Raw genomic sequence first — 23,832 nt, 5'->3', positions numbered from 1 at the left:
GAAAATCAGTTCAAACCAGAACAGAGGGTATTTAGGTTTTCCTATGATGATGGAACATTTTATCCAAGAAATGAGAGACACGGCTTGATTTCTAAGGTAACAACCTCTCCCACAACCTTGTATCAATATGTCGATCAATGTTTTTTGAGGTAGAAGCTTATATGATGTGTATGGACTTGGTCTCGTTAACAGGTTTCCCTAGCCTGGATCTGAACCTAAGCAGTAAGACACCCAGTGCCCTCACTGTGAGGTGTGGCTGCCTCACTCTCGTAGGGCACAGAGTTCACGGACACGTTTACCTTTGCTGACTGGTTTCTGAAAGTCAAATGCGAAGATCTTGCTGGTGTGGGAGAGTGAGAGCATAGAAAGTCACATGTCTTCCTGAAATAAGAATGCAAAGAAGAGAGGCTTTAGTGGTTCAGTGGGAGAATTCTCACCTTCCATGCGAGAGACCCAGGTTTGATTCTCAGCCAGTGTACCTCATGCACAGCCACCACCCGTCTGTCACTGGAGGCCTGAGTGTTGCTCTGATGCTGAACAGTTTTCAGTGGAGCTTCCAGATTAAGACAGACCAGGAAAAAAGGCCTGGTGATCTACTTCTGAAAACCAGCCAGTGAAAACCCTGTGGATCACAACTGCTGTTGGGGATGGTGTAGAAGCAGACAGCGTTTTGTTCCATTGTGCACGGGGCCACCATAAGTCGCGGGCTTACTCAACTGCAGTTAACAACAACAAAGCAAAGAAAAAAATGTTCTGGCAAATGGTTCCCTCCTAAAATATCAGATTTATTATAACCCAGAGTGGTTTTGTGTGGTGCTTAGGGCTAATGTTTTCCCCCGTTAGGTCAAAATAAATCTTTGAAACTATGGGAGCAGTCTCAGATGCCCCACTAGAGTGGATGGATGACACATAGCTCAGCACACTTGGCATAAGGCAAGAAGTAGAGTGGGATATTTTTCCAAAAAAGTGGCATTTTCCCCCAAAAAGCTGTGTCAGTTAATAAAGCCCTACCTACATCTAGGATCCTATGTGGAGATGGAGACACTTGCTTAGATCTAAGAAGGTTCTTTTATTGTTGGATACATTCCTGGGATGAGACTTGGAAGGAATTCCATATCGTTCTGTTCCAGCCTCGAGCTTTGTTCCAGCTTGGAGCTTTGGGGTTGACGAGTTCTATTCTCAGTTCCACTCAGAAATCCTTGATCCCCTTCCTCATTTACAGCCTTGTACTGATTGTGCATACTGTACCCCAAATAGAATCTTAGAATGTTATAGCTGGGAGGAGACTTTGGGTCTTGTTCCTCAAGCTCCTTGTTTTATAGATGGGAAACTGGGAACCAGAGAAGTTAGTTACTCACTCCAGGTGGCCCAGTTTATAAACGGCAGGCCTGGGAGTAGAGCTCATGTTTCTTTCCACTATGCCACGCCATGGTGTGTTCAATTGCCTTGTGTGCCTGCAAAAGCTGGATGATAAATGAGGATGACCGAAGAATGGACACCTTTGAATTATGGTGCTGGTGAAGGATATTGAAGATACCATGAACTACCAGAATAGTGAACAAATCTGTCTTGGAAGAAGTACAGCTAGAACACTCCTTAGAAGCAAGGATGGTGAGACTTCGTCTCACATACTTTGGACATGTTATCAGGAGGGGCCAGTCCCTGGAGAAAGACATCATGCTTGGTAAGACAGAGGGTCAGCGAAAAAGAGATGGATTGACACAGTGGCTGCAACAATGGGCTCAAACATAGCAACGGTTGTGAGGATGGCACAGGACCAGGCAGTGTGTCATTTCATTGTACATAGGGGTCGCTGTGAGTTGGAACTGACTAGGTGGCACCTAACAACAGCAACAACAATGCCGTGTTACTGGGACACACAACGTTTCCACAAGAAGTTCTTGAGAGAGTACACTTAGGTTTCAGGAAAAAATAATGTCTTTGGAAGCCTGTTTCCAACAATTTCACATGAGCTTTGGGGCTTGATGGCCACAATGTCCTTTAAGTCTGGGTAATGGGATTGCTGTGGATGTGAAACGGACAAGTGGCTTGACTTGTTTGAGTCTTTGGTTCACTGGAAAGAGAAATAGCCTCTTAGCGCAGGACCAGTGCCTAGGTTAGCGCCTGCCATGAGCTAATTTCTCAGGAGGTTTTGTGGTTTTCTGGGGTAGCTCAGCATAAACTTTGCTGGTGTCCCCTAAAGGGGTTCCAAGTTATTTTTATCTATCAATATACACTATGGATCAGAGGACATACTACTGACCAGTCTACATCGGAGTAAAGAGAACCTCAGGGTAAATCCTGCCTTGCTGCCTTCTGATCTTGGCACATTCACCAACCTGTCTGAGTCTGATTTCCTCATCGAGAAGGCCAAGGAGCCAGACTAGATCATGGAGTTCCCTTTTCTCACTAACGTTACATCATCAAAAAGAAAGACAAGAAAAGCACAGACATTCAATCAGAAGAACCTTGATTGAGATATTGTGTGTGTGTGTGTGTGTGTGTGTGTGTGTGTGTGTGTGTGCCTGTCTGTCTGTCTGTCTGGCTCTATAGAAATACATGGGGAGGTGGTTTTATAGCTCTGAAAATCAGACGCACATGGGTTTAAATGTGGCCGATTGAATAGCGATAACAATAACTACCATAAAAATCACAAGCTTCTTAGGATTTTATGGGAAACACACAAAAATTAATCCTCAGTGAAAATGAAATTTGAGGAAGGGGTCTGTTTGTTTGAGAGGTAGACCGCATGTATTCATTTGGAAACTCCAGAACTTATTCCTCTGTTTGTCATAAACCACGGTACTGTGACAATGAAGGTACCCTATTGCTTATCGTGTTACAGCTGAAGGTACTGTGACCAGCATTCAGGGTGTTGGATTGGGCTCCGACTCCAGGACTTGATTTATAACTTGGGGGTGAAACCGTAAAACCACATGGACTGTTGTCTGGGAATAAGTATGACCAATTGCATCTGTATTTCTCAAAGCAAACGCCACTGAAGTCCCATCTCAGCATACTTAGACTCTCGGTAGTATTCTAAAGGTACTAATCAGTCACTGCTTCGTGAAATGAAATTATTTAAGGGGAATTGACAATATTCTTACATATTTCTCCAAAGTGCAAGCAGTCGGGAGCCAAGAAATCAGAGACTCTTAAGAGTGGGAAAACACCCTTGAATTCAAACTTCTTATTTCACAGATAAGAAAATCGAGACCCAGGGAGGTTAAGTGGTGTGCTTAGGCACACAGCTAGTTTGAAAAATATGTGGAAATGAAATACGTGGCTCCTAACTCCTGGGCTACAGCGCTCCACCCCTTGAGTTCCCTCCTGCACCCTTAGTTAAATCCTACTGTTCACTTCCCAGTCGTGGTCTGTTTTGCAGTGTGCTGAGCATGTTGCGTGCTTTAAGCCATGTAAAGCTCATCATAGCCCCTTTTACCATTGACTAAACTGGGCTGAGGGTGGTTACTAACCTGTTAGGGTCACATGGCTAGGGTCAAGAGGTGGGACCAGAATTGAAGTTCAGGAGTGTTAACTTGGAGCCCAAGCTAGGATTGCCAGATAAAATACAGGACATGCCCCCCAACCCCCCCCCAAAAAAAACAAAACAAAACAAAACCCATTGCCATGGAGTTGATTCCAACTCATAGTGATCCTTTATTGCTTGAGCTAATTCAAATTTAACAGGGTAGCCTGTATTTTTATTTGCTAAATCTGGCAAATTTAGCCCAAGCTGTTCCAGGCTGTCTATCCCAGGGTGGTCTTGGCCTTAAGAAAAAGTACTCTGTGGTTATTTATCTGCTGAACTTCCTCTAACACTGTCACATTGTGAAATTAAAAGCATCCTTCATCGCTGGTTTATTTTTTTTGCAGTTAAGATTTGCTTTAAGTCCATGGGGGAACTTGGTGCTGAGAAGGGACCCGATTGGGAGTAAAATGGGGTGAATCTTTCTGGGTAAAGGGCTTCACGGGGACTAGCAAGGCCTGGTGGTGCGACGGTTAAGTGCTCAGCTGCTAACGGAAAAGTTGCTGGTTCGAACCCGCCCAGTGGCTCTGCAGGAAAAAGACTTGGTGATCTGTTTCCATAAAGGTTACAGCCTAGAAAACCCTATAGGGAAGCTCCCTTCTGTCTTATAGGTTCTCTATGGGCTGAAATCCATTCTGGGGCATGTAACAAGAACAGCTGTGGTCCTAAAGAAGCTGTGCAAGCTATGTGTCTAAGCTGGGTGATTTCTTTCCATGAGTTTGATTTCTGTTGGTTTAGCTTTTCTACCAGCTCTGCTTTCCCCCTCTGTTTTCCCCAGGATGACACTATTTAACGGTAAACAAATGCCCGTGACCAAGCGTGTTATTTAGCATTACCCCAGGGAGTGGGGCTGGAAGGTTCATACAGGAGAACTCACTAGGTCAGACAAACTAATGGAAGCACTTGATCCTTTATTGTTGTCTTAGTCACCTAGTGCTGCTATAACAGAAATACCATAAGGGGATGGCTTTGAGAAAGAGAAATTTGTTCTCTCACAGTCTAGTAGGCTAGAAGACCGTATTCAGGGCATCAGCTCCAGGGGAAGGCTTTCCCTTTTGGCTCTGGAGGAAGGTCCTTCTCATCAATCTTCCCCTGGACTAGAAGCTCCTTTGCGCAGGAACCCCAGGTCCAAAGGAAGCGCTCTGCTCCTGGTGCTTCTTTCTTGGTGGTATGACGTCCCCACTCTCTGCTTGCTTTCCTTTCCTTTTCTCTCATAAGATAAAAGGTGGTGCAGGCCGTACCCCCGGGAAACTCCATTTACATTGGATCAGGGAGGTGACCTTAGTAAGGGTGTTACAATCCCACCCTAACCCTCTTTAACATAAAATTACAATCACAAAATGGAGGACAACCACACAGTGCTGAGAATCATGGCCCAGCCAAATTGATCCACACATTTTTGGGGGGACATAATTCAATCCATGACAGTTGTGTCCTGAGAAATGGGTTTTCCCAAACGTGGAGAGAAGAATTTTTCCCAGGTCTCCCCTCTTTTTAAGTCCACCCTGTACTGACATCTGCATTGAGTAGACATCAATGCAAACATATACCAGGAATGCAAGGAGGTTTCACCCTTAGAAAACCCCTGGATGTAACTCCCTGTTACACCCCTCCCACATGGCATCATCCTGATAGGCATACAATCAGCATTTACTAAAATCCAGCACCTGTCTCCATTACAACAAACAGGCAGTAATCTAAGCACAGAAGCAAGGCTTCTTAATTTTGAAAAAAATAAGAAATCTATAGTAACATACAGAAAAATGAAATATTAGAAGCATCCCCATTAAATTCAAGAACAAGGCAAGGACTCAGTGTTTTTCTAGAGGTACCAGTCAATGCAAAGAATGGAAACAACAACAAGAAAGAAAGAAGTAATACGAGCTACAGCTATAATTATTTACACATGAGCTAGTAATCCAGCTAGAAAACCCTGGCACTCAATTGGAAATTATTAGAAGTGATAAAAGCTCAAGGAGGTATCCAGATACAAGATTACTATGTAGGAACTGACAGCTTTCTTATATTTTAATCAACAATTGACAGATGAGCAGGAAAAAAAAAAAAAATCAAACCATACACACACACACAAATCTCTCCAAAATATCATGGACTAAACCTGAGAGGGAATGTATAAATCTTATACATATTTTAAAAAATGGCACAACTTTCTAGAAGAAAAAACAAAACTAAAACAAAAATAAAAAACCCTGAATAAATGAAGAGACATACATTTCTAGATGAGAACAGTCCATGGATATAGAAGTTTATTTTGTGCATCAGGGTTTAAAATCCCAACAAAATCCCAGCAGGATTCTTTAGGTAACCTCATAAAAAAAACAAAAAACCCAATAAGCTGTCATAATTGATGAAGACCTCCTACAAACCAACAAGAAAAAAAAGCAACAACTAAGGAGAGATGTACTTTAAAAACAACAATGAAGTGTCTATCAGGTGTGACAGTGTGGGGCTGAGAAGAGCCTCATATGCAGTTTACCGGGCTGTAAGTTGGGACCTATCTTTTTTGGAGTTCAACTTGACCATGCCTCTGAAACTTTAGAATTCCTTTCAGGGAGTTTATAGTATAGAAGAACTCCTACATTGACGCCCACATATATGGACAAAGATAAATACAGAAGAAGGTTCATTTTTTTTAAAAATAAGTTTTGTTGTGCTTTAAGTGAAAGTTTACAAATCAAGTCAGTCTCTCACACAAAAACCCATATACACCTTGCTACACACTCTCAATTACTCTCCCCCTAATGAGACAGCCTGCTCTCTCCCTCCATTCTCCGTTTTCGTGTCCTTTTTGCTAGCTTCTAACCCTCTTCACCCTCTCATCTCCCCTCCAGGCAGGAGATGCCAACATAGTCTCAAGTATAGAAGGTTCATTTTTAAATCGTTTGTAGAAGACTATTTGTATGAGTGAAATTCTAGAAACAACCAAAATGTCCACCGATGGTTAAAGAAATTCTGGTCCTTGTTTTGGATTATCATAAGAGACAGAAAGAATGAAGTAGACCTGAATGTACTGAAATAGAACACTCTCTAAGATGTATTGTTGAACGAAAAAGGCAAGTTTCGAAACGATCCAATTTATGTTTTAAATGCCTATAAACACATAAGAATGGACTGGAAGGATATACTTCAAACTACTAACAGGGGTTACTTCTGGGAGGGAAGTGGGATTGGAGGAGTCTGAAGAAAAATGTTCACTTTTTTAGTCCATATGCTGATTTTTCATGGCAGCCTATTTTTCCTATTTTCAAATCTTCCATATTTCTAATTTCGTTAGAAAATTTCACAGATATTCATTTAGATATTATCTTTTCTTGCAGTTCTTAAAAAAATATTTTACAAGGATTTTATAAAAGGAAGTCTAGGCAGTCAGAGGTCTGAATTAGAGGTGAGTAGTTGATGTGGGGAGTCCCTGCGTGGGGCAAAAGGTTAACATGCCCTGCTACTGACTGAAAAGTTGGAGGTTCGAGTCCACCCAGAGGCACCTCAGAAGAAAGGCCTGGCCATCTACTTCCGGAAAGGCAGCCATTGAAAATCCTGTGGAGCAAAGGACACATGGAGTTGCCAGAGCTGGAACCAACTCAGTGGCAACGGGTTTAGTTGATGTGGGAGGGTGCCCCTGAGAGAAAATTCCAGGAAGTAGAATCCCTGGTGTAATAGTGTTTGAGAAATAAAGGTGCCTGTACGTGTATAATGTATGAAAATGCACACACACACACACACACACACACACACACACACACGTAGGAATGTAGAAAAAGATTTGTAGGGATACATTCCAAACTATTAATAATGGTTATTCTAAGAGCTTGGGAGCTAAAATAGTGGGGAGAGGAAGATTTTCTTCCTCTTTCTAAAAAAGTTTTATTGTGCTTTAGGTGAATATTTACTGATCAAGTTAATTTCTTGTTCAAAAATTTATACACATATTGTTCTGTGACATTGGTTGAAATCCCCACAATGTGACAGCACACCCCGCCTTTCCACCCTGGGTTCCCTGTGCCCATCACCCAGTTCCTGTCCCTGCCTGCCTTCTCGTCCTGCTCTTGGATGGGAGTTGCCCATTTGGTCTCGTGTATTTGATAGAACCAAGAAGCATGCTCCTCATGTGTGTTATTGTTTGTTTTATAGACCTGTCTAATCTTCATCTAAACCTCGGGAGTGGTTCAGTTCTGGATTAGCAGGCTGTCCGGGGCCATAGACTTGGGGGTTCCTCCAGTCTCTGTAGATTTTATGTGTCTCTGCATTGTTTGAAATTTCTTTGCCATAAAAGTATTAAAAAGGATAGATTCAGGGCGAAGTTGTGTTTTATTTCAACATTTGTGGTTTCATGGATTTCAGTGGGGGCGAAGTAAGGGAAAGAGAATTAACACTGGGTTAGGTTCTTTTAAAATCTTTTAGGTTCTGGAATGATAAGAAAGGTATGAAGAATGAACCCGTTCTTTAGCGAAGGCCATCCATCTGATGTCCAATTTACCTCTTTAGTGACAACTTCTTGCTAGATCCTGGCAAACAAACAGCCCTCCCCCCCATAGATCCTTCTAGAAGCAGAAGGGAGAGGGATCAAAGTTTCCCACAAACTCTTGGTGAACCTTGTAAAATATCAGCCATTCTCCAGGTTGAGGAAGTTGTGACTTCCATTTGTCTTTCATACTCTAAATATTTTCGGTGATTTAATGCATTCATTGCTTCCTTCTGCTGTCAAGGAAATGAAGAAAGCGCGTTTCAGTAGCACTTTCCCGAACTCACTTATCTCCAGCTCCTGCTATAAATATGTAGTGATCGGATTCTCCCAGTGCCCAGTAAATCAAGAGGTTTGGCCAGAATTTTGCTTGTGTCCTGTGAATAAATAGTCTCTTCCCCAAGTGATATTGTGAATTCTACGGTAACTCCCTTCCCCAGAGACAGATATAACCCAAGGTGGACGTGGGTTAAAAATGCTGACTTTATGGCTTGATTTACAGCAGGCAGTGGAACATCTCTGTCAACTGGTGACCAGGGGTGCAATTATGTTTGAGAGCCACTTATTGAGCACCAATTATGAGCCAGGCACTGTTTTGGTGCAGACGTACACCACCTGTCTGTTGGTTGTACCATGCCGGCTTGCTGTGATGCTGGACGCTACGCCACCAGTATTTCAAATACCAGCAGGGTCATCCATGGTGGATGGGTTTCAGAGGAGCTTCCACACTAAGACAGATTAGGAAGAAAGGCCTGGTGATGTCCTTCTGAAAATTGTCGTTATTGTTGTTAGGTGCCGTCGACTTGATTCTCACCCACAGTGACCCTACGTACAACTGAACGAAGCTCTGCCTGGTCCTGCGCCATCCTCACAATCGTTACGCTTGAGCCCACTATTGCAGTCGCTGTGTCAATCCATCTCATTGAGGGTCTTCCTCTTTTTCACTGACCCTCTACTTTTCCAAGCATGATGTTCTTCTACAGGGAATCGTCCCTCCTGATAACGTGTCCAAAGTACAAGAGACAAAGTGTCCCCATCCTTGTTTCCAAGGAGCATTTTGGCTGTACTTCTTCCACTACAGATTTGTTCATTCTTCTGGCAGTCCATGGTATATTCAAGGCACATTTAATCTTCTTCACCATTCTGAAAACTAGCCAATAAAAAACCCTGTGATTCTGCATCCCACTTTGGAGAGTGGCATCTGGGATCTTAAACGCTAGCAAGCGGCCATCTAAGATGCATCAATTGGTCTCAACCCCCCTGGACCAAAGGAGAATGAATAACACCAAAGACACAAGGTAATTATGAGCCTAAGAGACAGAAAGGGCCACATAAACCAGAGACTACAGCAGCCTGAGACCAGAAGAACTAGATGGTGCCCGGCTACAACCAATGACTGCCCTGACAGGAAACACAACACAGAATCCCTGAGGGAGCAGGAGAGCAGTGGGACATAAACCTCAAATTCTCGTAAAAAGACCAGACTTAATGGTCTGACTGAGACTAGAAGGACCCGGGAGGTCATGGTCCCCAGACCTTCTGTTAGCCCAAGACAGGAACCATTCCCAAAGCCAACTCTTCAGACAAGGATTGGACTGGACTATGGGATAGAAAATAATACTGGTGAAGAGTAAGCTTCTTGGATCAAGTAGAAACATGAGACTATGTGGGTAGCTCCTGTCTGGAGAGGAGCTGAGAGGGCAGAGGAGGTCAGAAGCTGGCTGAATGAACATGGAAATAGAGAGTGGAGGGAAGAAGTGTGCTATCTCATCAGAGGGAGAACAACTAGGACTATGTAGCAAGGTATATATAAACTTTTGTGTATGAGAGACTGACTGGATTTGTAAACTTTCACTTAAAGCACAATAAAAATTAAACAAAACAAAACAAAACAGAAACCCCTATGAATCACAACAGAATATTGTCTGATAGAGTGCTGGAAGATGAGCCCCCTAGGTTGGAAGGGACTCAAAAAACACAGTGGCTGCAACAATGGACTCATTAATGATTGTGAAGATGCTACAGGACCGGGCAATGTTTCAGTCTGTTGTACATCTGACTGCCATGATTTGTAGCCAACCCAATGGCAATTAACAACAAAGAAAAACAAGAGTTGGTTGCTGCCTTCAGGGAGGCTCAGAGTCTTGAGAGAAAGAAGCCAGATTCAGGTCAAGTTGGAAGAGTGACGATGAGTAGACTTAAAAGGAGAATTCCAACTGACTAAGAAGGCAGGAATCTGACTTTACATTTTTGAATATTCCCTGGCTTTCCCTAATTAAAATACAAGTGTGGCAGTGTTGCTGTCAATGCGTTGTTCCTCCTGCAGCCTTTTGTTGACTTCAGTGTCTTCAAGCACTGAAGGGTAATGAGCTTCACTTACAAGCACTCCAGAAAATAGAGTATAATAACTCCTTCTCTACCACCATCCTAGGAAATCCTTTTTTTCTTAAACTGAATACAAGGAGTCAGATTAAAAAAAAAAAAAAAAAAATTCCCAGAAACAGTGGGATAAAAATGTAAGTTTAGACATCCTTAATATGAGCTTATGCGTGTGAGGGCTGGACACTGAATAAGGAAGACAGAAGAAGACTTGATGCCTTTGAATTATGGTGTTGGTGAAGAATAGTGAATATATCACGGACTGCCAGAAGAATGAACAAATCTGTCTTGGAAGAAGTACAGTCAGAATGCTCTTAGAAGCAAGGATGGTGAGACTACGTCTCACATGCTTTGGACATGTTATCAGGAGGGATCAGTCCCTGGAGAAGGACATCATGCTTGGTAAAGTGGAGTGTCAGAAAAATAGGAAGGTCCTCAGCGAGGTGAATTGATGCAGTGGCTGTAACAATGGGATCAAGCAAAGCAACGATTGTGAGGATGGTGCAGAACTGGGCAGTGTTTTGTTCCGTTGTGCATAGGGTTGCTGTGAGTCGGAATCGACTCGACAGCACCTAACAACAACATGAACTAAGTGTACTTTAGGCAGCTGTTCAAGTACAGATTGCTGGGTCCCACCCCCAGAGTTCCTGGCTCCATAAATATTTTTGAATGAATGCATGACTTAGGAAATGAGTTATTTGTAGCATGCCCTGCCATAAAACCTGGCATTCTGTTAGTCAAACTTCTGTACCTGGGTCCTCTCATCTGCTGCCAGAACCTATCTGCTTACCTGCCTACTTGCCTACCTCTCCGCAGATCTGGGGAAGTGGTTCCTGCCCCCTCTGCTCCCCTAACAAACGCACTTCTCTGATGCAACCTGCTCGCTTAGGTAGCCGTTGCTCACCTGTCCTATTCAGGCACACTCTGTCTGCCAGGATGAACTTTCCGAAGCTAGGTCTGTTCCCATTACATGGATGTCTTTCCTCTGAAAGCTTTTCTCTTTTTACCGTGGACTGCTGCAGTTGGGAAACCCTGGTGGTGTAGTGGCTAAGTACTATGGCTGCCGACCAAGAGGTTGGCAGTTTGAATCCACCAGGCGCTCCTTGGAAACTCTGTGGGGGCAGTTCTACTCTGTCCTATAGGGTCACTGTGAGTTGGAATTGACTCGAAGGCAGTGGGTTGGGTCTGCAGTTAACCTTTTCATGCCTAACTGAATTACAGGAAGTGACAGACCAGATTCCTTTTTTCCCCCTAATGCATTTGAACTTCATCTTCAAATATAATTGTTATCTTCCTTTTTCAGCCAGGGAAACTGATAGAGTGATGGGACAGAACTTGAGGTCCCTTGTTTTCAGGATGCTTGGCTATGTTTCTCTCAGTGAAACTTATTTTAAGAAGAAATTACCATAAGTGTCATCTCTGGCATGAGGCAAGTCAGTTTGTACAGGACCACATGAAGCTAGCTGTAAAATAGCAAAGCAGGAAGAGAACGCATTTGTGTTTATGCTGCCTTGAACTGTGGAAACCTTGCAGGGGTTTTTGTCATGCCTTCGCAATGAGAACATAAACCTGAGGGGAGGGAGTGTGTAGTAGACAGTGTTTCATTCTGTTGTACACAGGGTTGCTATGAGTTGGAATCAACTCAAGGGCACCTAACAACAACACCCATCCATCCAACATCCTTGGGTGATGCAAATGGTTAAGTGTTCAACTACTAACTGAAAGGTTGGTGATCTGAACCCACCCAGAGGCACCTTGGAAGAAAGTCTTGGCAATTTGCTTCCAAGAGGTCACAGCCTTGAAAACCCTATGGAGCACAGTTTTACTCTGTAACACATGGGGTTGCTATGAGTTGGAATTGACTCAGTGGTAACTGGTTACCCACCCAATTGGCCTGTCTCTTGGTGAGAGGCCTCAGCAGGGCATTAGGCACTGCAGACTTCCTCGGCAGAAGAGCTCAAGGATTGCATTTAGTGCAGCTCTTTGACGTGGTTTAAGAACTCCAGTGTCCAGACACTACTCTGTGCTGACTTGGTAGCAACTAAGAAGAACAGCATATTCTTCAGAAATTTTCATTTTAAGTTTCTGCTGAATGTAAGTAAAGAAGTTTAGGAAGGTGCGTGCCAGGTTCAGCCATCGAAAGCACTGGTTAAAGGGGGCTGTTGGCCGACAGATGGAGTGTCAGCAGTTGGTTAATGCTTTCTCTCGAACATGAGAGTGTGGAAAAAAAATCCTCAAGAACTTCAGAAATAACAGCATAAAAAGGAGAGTATGTGCCAGAGGGACCCCTTACTGAAGGAGACTAAAAAAGATCTGGGTACAAAATCTTAGAGTGTCGTGAGCTTTGCTGATAGCCTGTGAGGTTAAAGCTCAAGAAATACTGTCAACCAGGATACTCCTTTGTTCCCACTGTGTTTGCAGTCATTTTCAAAATAATGGTATTCAAAACAGAATGGTAAGATTTCACTTCGCTTCCAACTATTGCCTTTGAACAGGTGAGCAAATTCCATAATCAATGCCCAGCTTTCATGCTGCTGATTGCTCTCAAAGCCAGCTTCATATTTCCAGCCAAGAGTGATTTTACAGTTTCCACATTAGATACCTGCTGCAACGTGTTGGTGATTCAATGGTAGGATTCTCGACTTCTGTGTGGGAGACTCAGTTCCGCTCCCGGCCAAGGCACCTCGAGCACAGCCACCACTGCTCTGTCGGCGGAGGCTTGCATGCTGGTATGATGCTTACGGGTTTCAGTGGAGCTTCCGCACTAAGACAGACTAGGAAGAAAGACCTGGAGATCTACTTCTGAAAATCAGCCAGTGAAAACCTGTGGAAGAAAGATGTGGCAGTCTGCAAAAATCACTGCCTTGGAAACCCTATAGGGCAGTTCTACTCTGTCCTACAAGGTTACTATGAGTTGGAATCAATCCCATGGCAACAGGTTTGGGGTTTTCTTTTGGTAAGGCAAACGAAGGGGATGAATCCCAGGGAAGAGAGCCCCCGACACCGTAGAACCACTGCTTGGGACTCGTCTTTGTTGCTCTCTCACCAGGTAACTCCTGTGCCAAGGTTTTGCTTTAGCCCTTAGGGAGAAGCAGTTCTTGGAGGGGCAGCTTTCCTGGGTTCTAATTCATTGCCCTGGAAAGTCTGTGTTGTTCTCTCTTCTGCAGCTCACTGTGTTCGCCAAAGGGCATTCCTTCAAAATGCTCCAGTCTCTCATGCTGAGTGAGATAACTCTGCTGCAAAAGAACAAAGATTATATGATTCCATTTATATGAAACGGCTAGAAGAGGCAAATGAACAGAGGCCGAAGTTTACCGTTGCTTACCAGGACTGGAAGGAGCCCTGATGGTGCAGTGGTTAAATGCTCCAGGAGAGGCCAGCACAACGGGACTAAACCAAAAGCAAAGACGACCAGCGTAGCAGGGCCGGGGGTCTGGGGACCATGGTTTCAGGGGACATCTAGGTCAACTGGCGTAATAAAATCTATTAAGACAACATTCTGCATCCCACTTTGGTGAGTGGCGTCTGAGGTCTTAAACGCTAGCGAGTGGCCACCTAAAGTGCATCAATTGGTCTCGATCCACCTGGAGCAAAGGAGAATGAAGAACAACAAAGACACAAGGAAATTATGAGGCCAAGAGACAGAAAGGGCCACAAAATTCAGAGACTACAGCCCTGGGGCTAGGACTACAAGTTAGGAGGGAACAGGAAAGCTGATCATAGGTATATTGAGACATGTAAGCTGGGCTTATGAAAGATGTTTTTGTTGTTGTAACTAACTACAGGAATATTTTTTATAAAAAATATGTCTGCTGAACATGGCACAAAAAATTTTTATAGACATGCATTTTGTTTTTATTTATTTTTAATGTACTTTAGATGAAGTTTTACAGAACGAACTAGTTTCTCATTAAACAGTTAATACACATATTATTTCATGACATTGGTTAACAACCCCACAACATGTCAACACTCTCCCTTCTCAACCCTGGGTTCCTTATGACCAGCTTTCCTGTTCCCTCCTGCCTTATAGTCCTTGCCCCAGGGCTGGTGCGCCCCTTTAGTCCCGTTTTGTTTTATGAGCCTATAGACAGTCATTTTGGTGTCACTCCCTTTGACAGTGTCACCCAGTGTGGTCTGCACCCTCCATATCCCCTAGTGGCGCCACTGGCTTTGAACCCGCCCAGTAGTGCCATAGGAGAGAAGACCTGGTGATCTGCTCTGGTAAGGATTACAGCCAAGAAAACCCTATGGGGCAAGTTCTACTCTGTTCTTTAGGGTCACTATGAGTCGGAATCACCTCGGCAGCACACAACAACACCAGGAGTGAGCAGAAGGGAGGGAGGAAGGGGAATCCATTGCTTAGGGAACACTGAGCTGTTAAGAGTGATGGAAAAATCTGGAAGCGGATAACGGCGATGGTTACACAACATAATGAACACGATGTCAGCGAAGTGTACGTGTGGAGACCGTTGAGACGGTGAAAGGTTTGTTGCGTATATATTTAGCACAATAAAAAATAAGCAATAAACAATAAATATATGTGAAAAAAAATACTGCAATAAAAAACCCAAATAATTAACTACCAGAAAATCGGACAGAAAACAAACAAAAAGGCACCAAACTCTTCGAAACCTTCAGAACAAAACAAAAATTTCAACACGCACAGACTCCTGGAATCTTTCAAACCAGTTGTAACATGATAATCCTTTTACCCGTTGTCCCTCGATTTCCATGGGAGATCGGTTCCAGGATCCCCTCCAGATACCAAAATCCGAGGATGCTTAAATCCCTTATGTAAAAGGGCGTAGTATTGGCATATAACCTACTCACATCCTCCCATATAAGCTAAATTATCTCTAGATTACTTATAATACCTAATACAATGTAAATGCTGTGTACATAGTTATACATGATTGTTTAGAGAATAATGACAAGAAAAAAAAGTCTGTTTTATCCCCCCCACCCCCACTGCAGATAGGAGGGCTGACTGTTCAGGTTTGTGTCCGGTGCGGTAAAGAGATCCTTCAAAGACAGAACGTCCCTGGAGACGTACTTTTCCAGGTCCATGGCAATGCAGCTTGCAGCACTAAGTATGTGCTAAGTATGTACATAGATATATCCTAAGCTGGTTGGTCTACTGTTCCCTATCCTGACTCTGCCCCACCCCATGAAGCTAATCCAAAGCCAAAAAACCAAACTCATTGGTGTCTAGTCAGGCCTGGCTCATAGCAACCTTATAGGACAGAGTAGAACCGCTCTATAGGGTTCCCAAGGCTGTTAATCTTACGGAAGCAGACTGGCATATTTTTCTCCTGTGGAATAGCTGGTGGGTTTGAACCGCCGACCTTTCAGTTAGCAGCTGAGCACCTAACTGCTACGCCACCAGGGCTCCTTTTTCATGAAGCAAAGAACAAACAGAGCCAGAAAAACCTCAGCCAACCAACCAAGCACAAAACCCACAAAAACTCTGTGGAACTACTAGGTGCTTACTAGGCATTTTAGGATTTGTACAAGGGTAATTTTTATTTCCAGTTGAGTTTTTCCACATTTGAGGGTCACCCAGATAATAGCTAAGTAAACTAGTTGCTGTGGAGTTGATTCCAACTCATAGCGACCCTATAGGTCAGAGTAGAACTGTCCCATACAGTTTCCAAAGAGCGCCTAGGTGGATTCAAACGGCTGACGTTTTGGTTAGCAGCCATAGCTCTTAACTACTACACCACCAAAACAGCCATCATCTTTCTATGAAAGTAGAATTAACTTACTGAATAGACTTAAAAGCCAAAACACCAACCAAACAAAACAATAACAGCAGCAGCAGCAACAACATCAAACAAAGTTCTAATAGTGGCTTGTCAAGGAGCCCTGGTGGCTCAGTGGTTAAGCACTTGCTGCTAACCAAAAGGTCAGTGCTTTGAACCCACCAGCTGCTCTGCGGGAGAAATATGTGACAGTCTGCTTCTGTAAAGATTATAGCCTTGGAAACCCAATGGGGCAGCTCTACTCTGTCCTATAGGGTTGCTGAGTTGGAATCTACTCCACATCAATGGTTTGGTTTTAATGGCTTGTCTGAGACCCCCTGCAGAAGGACTCTTCTTCAACACTAGCTGTCATAGATTGAAATGTGTCCCCCCAAAATATGTATCAACTTGACTAGGCCATGATTCCCAGTATTATGTGGTTGTCTACCATTGTGTGATCTGGTGTGATTATCCTATGTGTTGTAAATCCTAACATCTATAATGTTAATGAGGCAGGATTAGAGGCAGGTATGTTAATAGGATCAACCTAATTTACAGGATTAGGTTATATATATATATATATATGTATTTTGAGTCAATCTCTTTTGAGATATAAAAAAGAGAATTGAACAGTGAGGAGAGGGGGCCTCATATCATTAAGAAAGAAACACTGGAAGTGGAGAGTATCCTTTGGACCTGGGGTCCCTGTGCTGAGAAGCTGCTAGATCATGGGAAGATTGATGACATGGACCTTTCCCCAGAACCAACAGAGAGAGAAAGCCTTCCCTTGGAGCTGGTGCCCTGAATTAGGACTTCTAGCTTCCTAAACTATGAGAGAATAAATTCCTGTTTGTTAAAGTCATCCACTTGTGGTATTTCTGTTATAGCAACAGATACAGATAGCTAAGATGGTAGGATCACAAACAGAGGTCCCTGAGGCATGGCCCAATGTAAGGGTACCATTTTGAAGAGCCTTGGATGTGTGCATCTTTGTATGCTTGTAAAGAAGAACTTTGTAATCACTTGGTGGCAGCTGTTCTTGCCTCATTGTATCCTCTGGCCTCTATAGCTCTGAGGACTTCCCTGTGCGACCCACTATAACTGTGGTTTGATGTATCCTTTTTTTTTCTCCTGGTCCAGCCAGGGAGTCCTCTAGAGACTGCCCAGCACATGGGAACGCAAGGTGGCAGAGTGGGAAGAGTAAGATGCCTTGGGCTAGAGACATAATTTGATTTCCTCTAGGAAATTCATAAAGTTCAAGGCCTTCAGGAAAATTGCTAGAAAGATCAGGTAATCTCTGAGCAGAGGTGTTACCTGGTCCTTCTCCATCTTCATGATTGTTGGTATGGTCAAGTCCATTGTTGCTATGGAGTATTTTGAATGCCTTCCAACCTAGGGGTCTCATCTTACAGCACTATATCAGACAACGTTCTGCTGGGATCCATAGGATTTTCATGGGCTGATTTTCAGGAGTAGATTGCCAAGCCTTTCTTTCTAGTCTGACTTAGTCTGGAAGCTCTGCTGAAATCCATCCACCATGGGTGACCCTGCTGGTGTTTGAAATATCAGTGGCATTGCTCCCAGCATCACAGCAACACGCAAGCTACTACAATACAAGAAACTGAAAGATGGGTGGTGAGATTCAAACGTAGTGCTTCTCTAATGACAGTCCGAAGGTAGGTAGGTGAGCTAGGGTGCATGGGCAGTTCTGCTTTGTGTGGTCATTCCAGTTTCTTCTATGCTGTTGCTTCACCTTCACCAACTGTATTGGGTTGAATAGTGTCTCTCCAAAATTAGTGTCCAACTGTAACCTCAAAATGTGACCTTATTTGGAAATAGGGTTTTTGCAGATGTGATTAGTTAAGATGAGGTCAGACTGGATTAGGGTGGTGTCTTTATAAGAGGAGGAAACAGAGACACAGACACACAGGCAAAATACCATGTGACTGTGAAGGCAGCAACTGGAGGGTTATGTGCATAAGCCAAGGAAGAACAAGGATTGCTGGCAACCACCTAAAGCTAGAAGAGACAAGAAAGGAAGCTCCTCTAGAACATTCAGAGGGAGCACGGCCCTGCCAGCACCTTCATTTCAGACTTCTGGCTTCCAGAGCTAGGAAGCAATACATTTCTGTTGTTGTAAGCCACCCAGCTTGTGGTAGTTTTTTTTTTATAGTGGATCTAGGAAATGAACAAACCATTCAAAGATGTAGTTCTCATTTTCTTGTGTGTGTGTGTACTCAGTGTTATAAGAACATATATTTATTTATTTATTATTTATTCCGCAGGACTCTGTTGTTATAGTCAGGTACATCTCATCAGCTCCCACTCATAATGACCTTATGTGTAATAGAACAAATCATTGCTTGGTCCTATGCCTTCTTCACAACAGTAGGTATGTTTGAGCCCACTAGAGCAGCCACTGTGTCAATCCATCTCATTGAGAGTCTTCCTTTTTTTCTCTGACCCTCTCCTTTGCTAAGCGTGATATCCTTCTCCAGAGATTGCTCCCTCCTGATAACATGTCCAAAGTAAGCGAGATGAAGTCTCTCCATCCTTGCTTCAAAGGGAGCCCTGGTGGTGCAACAGTTAAGCACTTGGCTGCTAACTGAAAAGTTGGTGGTCCATGGGAGAAAGATCTGGCTATCTGGTTCCATAAAGATTACAGCCTAGAAAACTGCCTATGGGGCAGTTCTACCCTGTCACACTGGGTCGCTATGAGTGGAAATCAACTCCACAGCACCCAACAACAATGGGACTGTATAAAGCTATATTAATTTTACATGGGAAATATACAACCAGTAAGTGTTCTTTCCAAGTATATTTTCCAACAACAAAGTTGTTCACTTGTGGTTCATGTCTTTTTTTAAGGAGGGAATCTTTCAGAAGCCCATCCCCATTGAATTCTCAAGTCTTCACGGCAAGCTACAAAGCTGGAGTTGTAGGAGGCAGGGCTCAGAGGGACTCCGTGATGACTTTGAAGTGAAGGGTGAAGCTGGAAGCTGCTCTGAGTAATGAGGAAACCACACGGGAGGAGTGTCTCAGTGACAACAGACAGCTTTGTCTTGTGTAAATCAGGTTTGTCCAGAAGCAACAGAAGCTAGGATAAATGCAAAGTGAAATACCATCTTTAGGCTCATGTTTCCTTCAAAGCAATTGGAAAAGCTGAAAAAGTAACCTAAGCTTCTTTCTAATCAGGAATATTCTTTCCAGATAATGTGGCCAGCAGGAGCTTGTCCCTAAGCCATTCCCGTTTTGATGGTGCTAGTAGGCTTTGTTCCATGGGTACATCTGTTGGCTTCTCTACCTTCTCATTCCTGGGTGACGTTGCTGGAGAAATTCCTGTGTTGTTTTGCTCTTTCCCCAGCAGCCACTCTGTCCTCTCTATTTCTCACATCTTTGTGTAAACATCATACTATAACGTTGACAGGCCTTGGGTTTCACTTCACACTCGAGAAGTACAGCCTGTTGGAATTTAAGTGAAAGGGTATAGTTTGTTTAAGCCTTATTCAGGATAGGTTGGAAGGAAAGGTGTGTTTGGGAGCATAGAATAGCTTGTTTTGCTTATGATTAGCTCTGAGATGTACTTTCCCTGGTAGACATATTTCCTGGGGGGAAAAAAAATTAGTTCGAGGGGTAGGCAGATATGGGGAAGAAGTGTGGCCTTTAGTATCCAGTACAGTTAGGTTCTGATCCTGGCAGTACCAAGTGCCAGTTATGGAGATTGGAGACAACCAGTTGTTCCCAGGTATTCATTTCCTCTTCCTTCAGTTGGAAATAGAAGAATGGGGTGCCTCACTACCCAGATGGAGAATATGTTTCCCAGACTCCTTAAATCTAGGTGTGGGCAAGTGACTTTGTTGTGGTTGTTAGTTGCCATTGAGTTGTCTCTGATTTATAGCAAGCTTATGCATAACAGAACAAAACATTTCCTGGTCCAGGCAAGTGACTGTTGTTGTTATATGCCTTCGAGTCCATTCCGACTAATGACAACTCCGTGTGGCAGACTAAAAATGCCCCATAAGCTTTTCTTGGCTGTAATCTTTATGGGAGCAGATCGCTAGATCTTTTTCCCTCATTGCTATTGGGTGAGTTTGAACTGCCAACCTTTTAGTTAGCAGCTGAGTGCTTAATCATTGTGCCACCAGGGCTCCTTTGGGCAAATGACTAAGTTCTCCCAAAAGGAATGTGACTGGAAGTGGTGTGTGAAAATGACAGCATCACCTCCTTAAAGGAAAATTCCCTCCCTTCACCACTTACCTTTGCTCTTTCTTATGGTTGGAACACTGGTGTGGTGCTAGGGAGCCAACTCCCACAAAGCAAATGAGGACTGCAATATAGGGAATGGAGGAGCAACAACATAGAAGGAACCTGGGTCCCTGAATGACTGTGTGGAGCAAAGCTGCTCACTCTTTCTAGCCCACCTGTTTACTTCTGTACTGTTAATGAAGAGAAAATAGAATTATATTATGTGTCAAGCATTGTATTGTTTGGCCTCTTTGTTATGAACACAGGCTCGCTCAGGGGAGGAGAGATCAGAATACAACCTACTCAGCCGTAAGCACTGAGCTTCCTAGGCTACTCGGGTACATTGCTGATGCCATTTCTGAAGTTGGATTTTGAGTTAATCTACTAGAAAATTGACTCCATGAATTTTTTCTTGGTGAGGGCTTAGAGGACAGAATCTAGCTGATTTTTTCTTGTGTGATATCCTTCAGATTTTATTCATTTTCCCCCTCGTTCTGAGTGTGAAGAGAATTACAATGATAAGCTCGGTTGTCCAAATATGACTCAGTGTCTCCAGCAGTCACCTGAATATGAAGCACGTGCATCTTCTATTCTGGCAGGAGACTCCACTAGGGCTGTGAGGTGGGCCAGGACCGCGTGTCCTTTGGAATGACTGTTTACCTTGGATTCTGGGTCTTTTTTGTTGGTCTTTATAACTCTTATGATAACTTGATACTGAGATTTTCCAGGGTTTACTGACATTATCTCTAGAAGTACCTGGAAGAAATCCTCATCTTAAGTGAAATCATATGTGAATGATATCCACTTGGGGCAGATGTAACAAAGAACACTACGTAATCAACCTTGTGTTCAAAGTCAGTGTCTCTGTAGGGCTGTGATGGTCACTGTCGTGGAGTCCACTGTACTGGTTGGCTATATGGGTGTCCCCCTGTTGAACTTCATGATGGGGGTATTTCCCAGACACAGGATGACCATGGTTTGCCAAGGATATGCTAGTGCTGTAGGTTACCATTCTCTGCCTGGGAAAGGAATCTTCCATCTCTATGGCCAACATGATTGCAATTCCTCTGCTAAAAATGATCGCTCTCTTATCAAACACATATCTCATCGGGCTTTGCCAGGAAATCCACCTGATGAAGTGTTGCATACTTTTACCATGTTTCTCTCTGGCGTCGTCATGCTGTGACTTTAGCTCGTGCAATACATATGTGAGGTGAAATGCAGGTCCGTGAACTAACTTGTTTGGGGTCAACAGTTAAATGACAATTATTAGCTAGAACTGGAGAATGAAGTTTCTCATAAACTTGTTTTTCCATATTCAATAGCAGGAAAAATCTCTTAACTGCAGTATTGGAATATTAGCACAAACAGGATTTATAAGGAGTCTCCAGTGGTTAAGAGCTCAGCTGCTGACCAAAAGGACAGCAGTTTGAATCCACCAACTGCTCCCTGGAAAGCCTATGGGGCAGCTCTATGATGTTCTATAGGGTTGCTATGAGTCGGAATTGATTTGCTGGCACTGGGTTTGGGTTTTTTTTTTTGGTGTGTGAATATCTTTTTCTTGTATTTTGAGGCTTAGGACATTTCTGAAAAGTTTTCTAATTCAGAAAATTTGAAGTTTCTAGGATGAGATCAATAGCTCTACTTCTGGTGCTCTGGTATTTTATAAATGTATTCAGAGGAAGGAGCTAAAAAAGTTACATAAATCAAAACCAAACCATTACCATTGAATTGATTCTGACTCATAGCCACCCTATAGGACAGAGTAGAACTGCCCCTGGGGTTTCCAAGAAGTGGCTGGTGGATTTGAACTGCCGACCTTTTGGTTAGCAGCTATAGCTCGCCATAGCTCTTAATCATTGTGCTACCGGGGCTCAAAAAAAAAAAAAAAAAAAAAGTTACAGAGATGCATAAATTGTCTTTGAGAATCTGAAAAAAAAAATAGATACTATTTCCTTTTTATTTCATTGCAAATGTTTATTATCTAGATTTAAGAGTCTTGCTAACATTGTTTTCTCTTGGGCTTTAGTTTTCTCATCTCATACATAAAACAGGGATATAATAATATTGCGATGGTTTGTGGTGGGAGCTAAGGGGGTAATGCTTATAAAGCTCTTGGCATGGTATCAGGGACAGAGCAAGAGCTCTATCAATGCTTTGTATCCTATTATTAGTATTGTCACTGTTATGATTACACTGTCTGGAGACTCTGGGGGATAAAGCAAGCTCTATCCTCAGAGAATTTATAATCTAGTTGGTAAGATAGGGCTTAAGCTCATGGATTTTCCATAGATAGGGTTAGAAAGGGACACTATGTTTGGTAGAGGGTCAGTGAAAATGAGAGAAACCCTCAATGAGATGGATTAACACAGTAGCGGTAACAATGGCGTCAAACATACCAACGATCATGAAGATGGTACAAGACCAGGCAACGTTTCATTCTGTTGTGCATGGGGTCACCATGACTTCCTTTTCTAGTGATAGGTCTTTCCCCATGACTTGTCCAAAGTAAGCAAGATGAAGTCTCTCCATCCTCCCTTCTAAGGAGCACCTGGTTGTACTTCTTCTGGGGCTGCTATGTCCTTCTGGCAGTTCACAGTATACTCAATATTCTTTCCAATGCCACAGTTCAAATGCATTGATTCTTCTTGTGTCTTCTTTTTGCACTGTGACTCTAGTGTTTGCCTATAAGCATTATGCTATGTGGAAGAAGCTGAGACTAAGAGGTGAAGTTATTCAAGGCTCCTTGACTAGTAAATGGCAGAGCGAGGACCCAAATTCACCTCTAACTGAAAATCTTGCTGCTGACAGACTGTATCACAGGTGGGGTGGTGTGAATGGAGGGAAGAGAAGGGCTGTGACCAGCGGACAGAGGGAGCACCTGCAGGGTGTATGTTGGTTGGAATTCTGTCCATGGAACTATGTGATGACATCTATCAGCTTTGCAATTTGGCTTCTGGGCTTTGTTTTCACGGCACTCTAATATACACATAAAGATCAAAGGACTCAGCTTGATTCTTTTGATTTGAAATACATCTAATTTGAGGTGATATCAGGAGAAGAAATAGTAAAATAGAACCAAGGATCATCTTTTAAAAGTTTTCTTGAAGGGGAAAGAGTTTTCGCTCCTTTCTGCCCATTCTAAAGAGCCTTGGTGCCACAATGGTTAAGCACTAGGCTGCTAACTGAAAGGTTGGTGGTTCAAACCCACCCAGCAGGTACATGGAAGAAGACCTGACAATCTCCTCACATAAAGATTACAGCCTAGAAAACCCTATGGGGTGGCTGTACCCTGTCACATGGGGTCGCTATGAGTAGGAACTGACTTTACAGGACCTAAAAACAACGGTCCATTCTATTAAGCCTGCTGCTTTGGACTCTAAAACAAAGTTTAGAGACATTAGAGACGTTAAGCAAATTTTCTGATCTAGAAAATTCTCTGGATTTATTTGTTT

The sequence above is a fragment of the Elephas maximus genome, chromosome 9, assembly GCF_024166365.1.
Source record: "Elephas maximus indicus isolate mEleMax1 chromosome 9, mEleMax1 primary haplotype, whole genome shotgun sequence".
Classification (NCBI taxonomy): Eukaryota; Metazoa; Chordata; class Mammalia; order Proboscidea; family Elephantidae; genus Elephas; species Elephas maximus.
The sequence above is the reverse complement of the archived record's forward strand: the minus strand, read 5'-3'. Positions refer to the sequence as shown.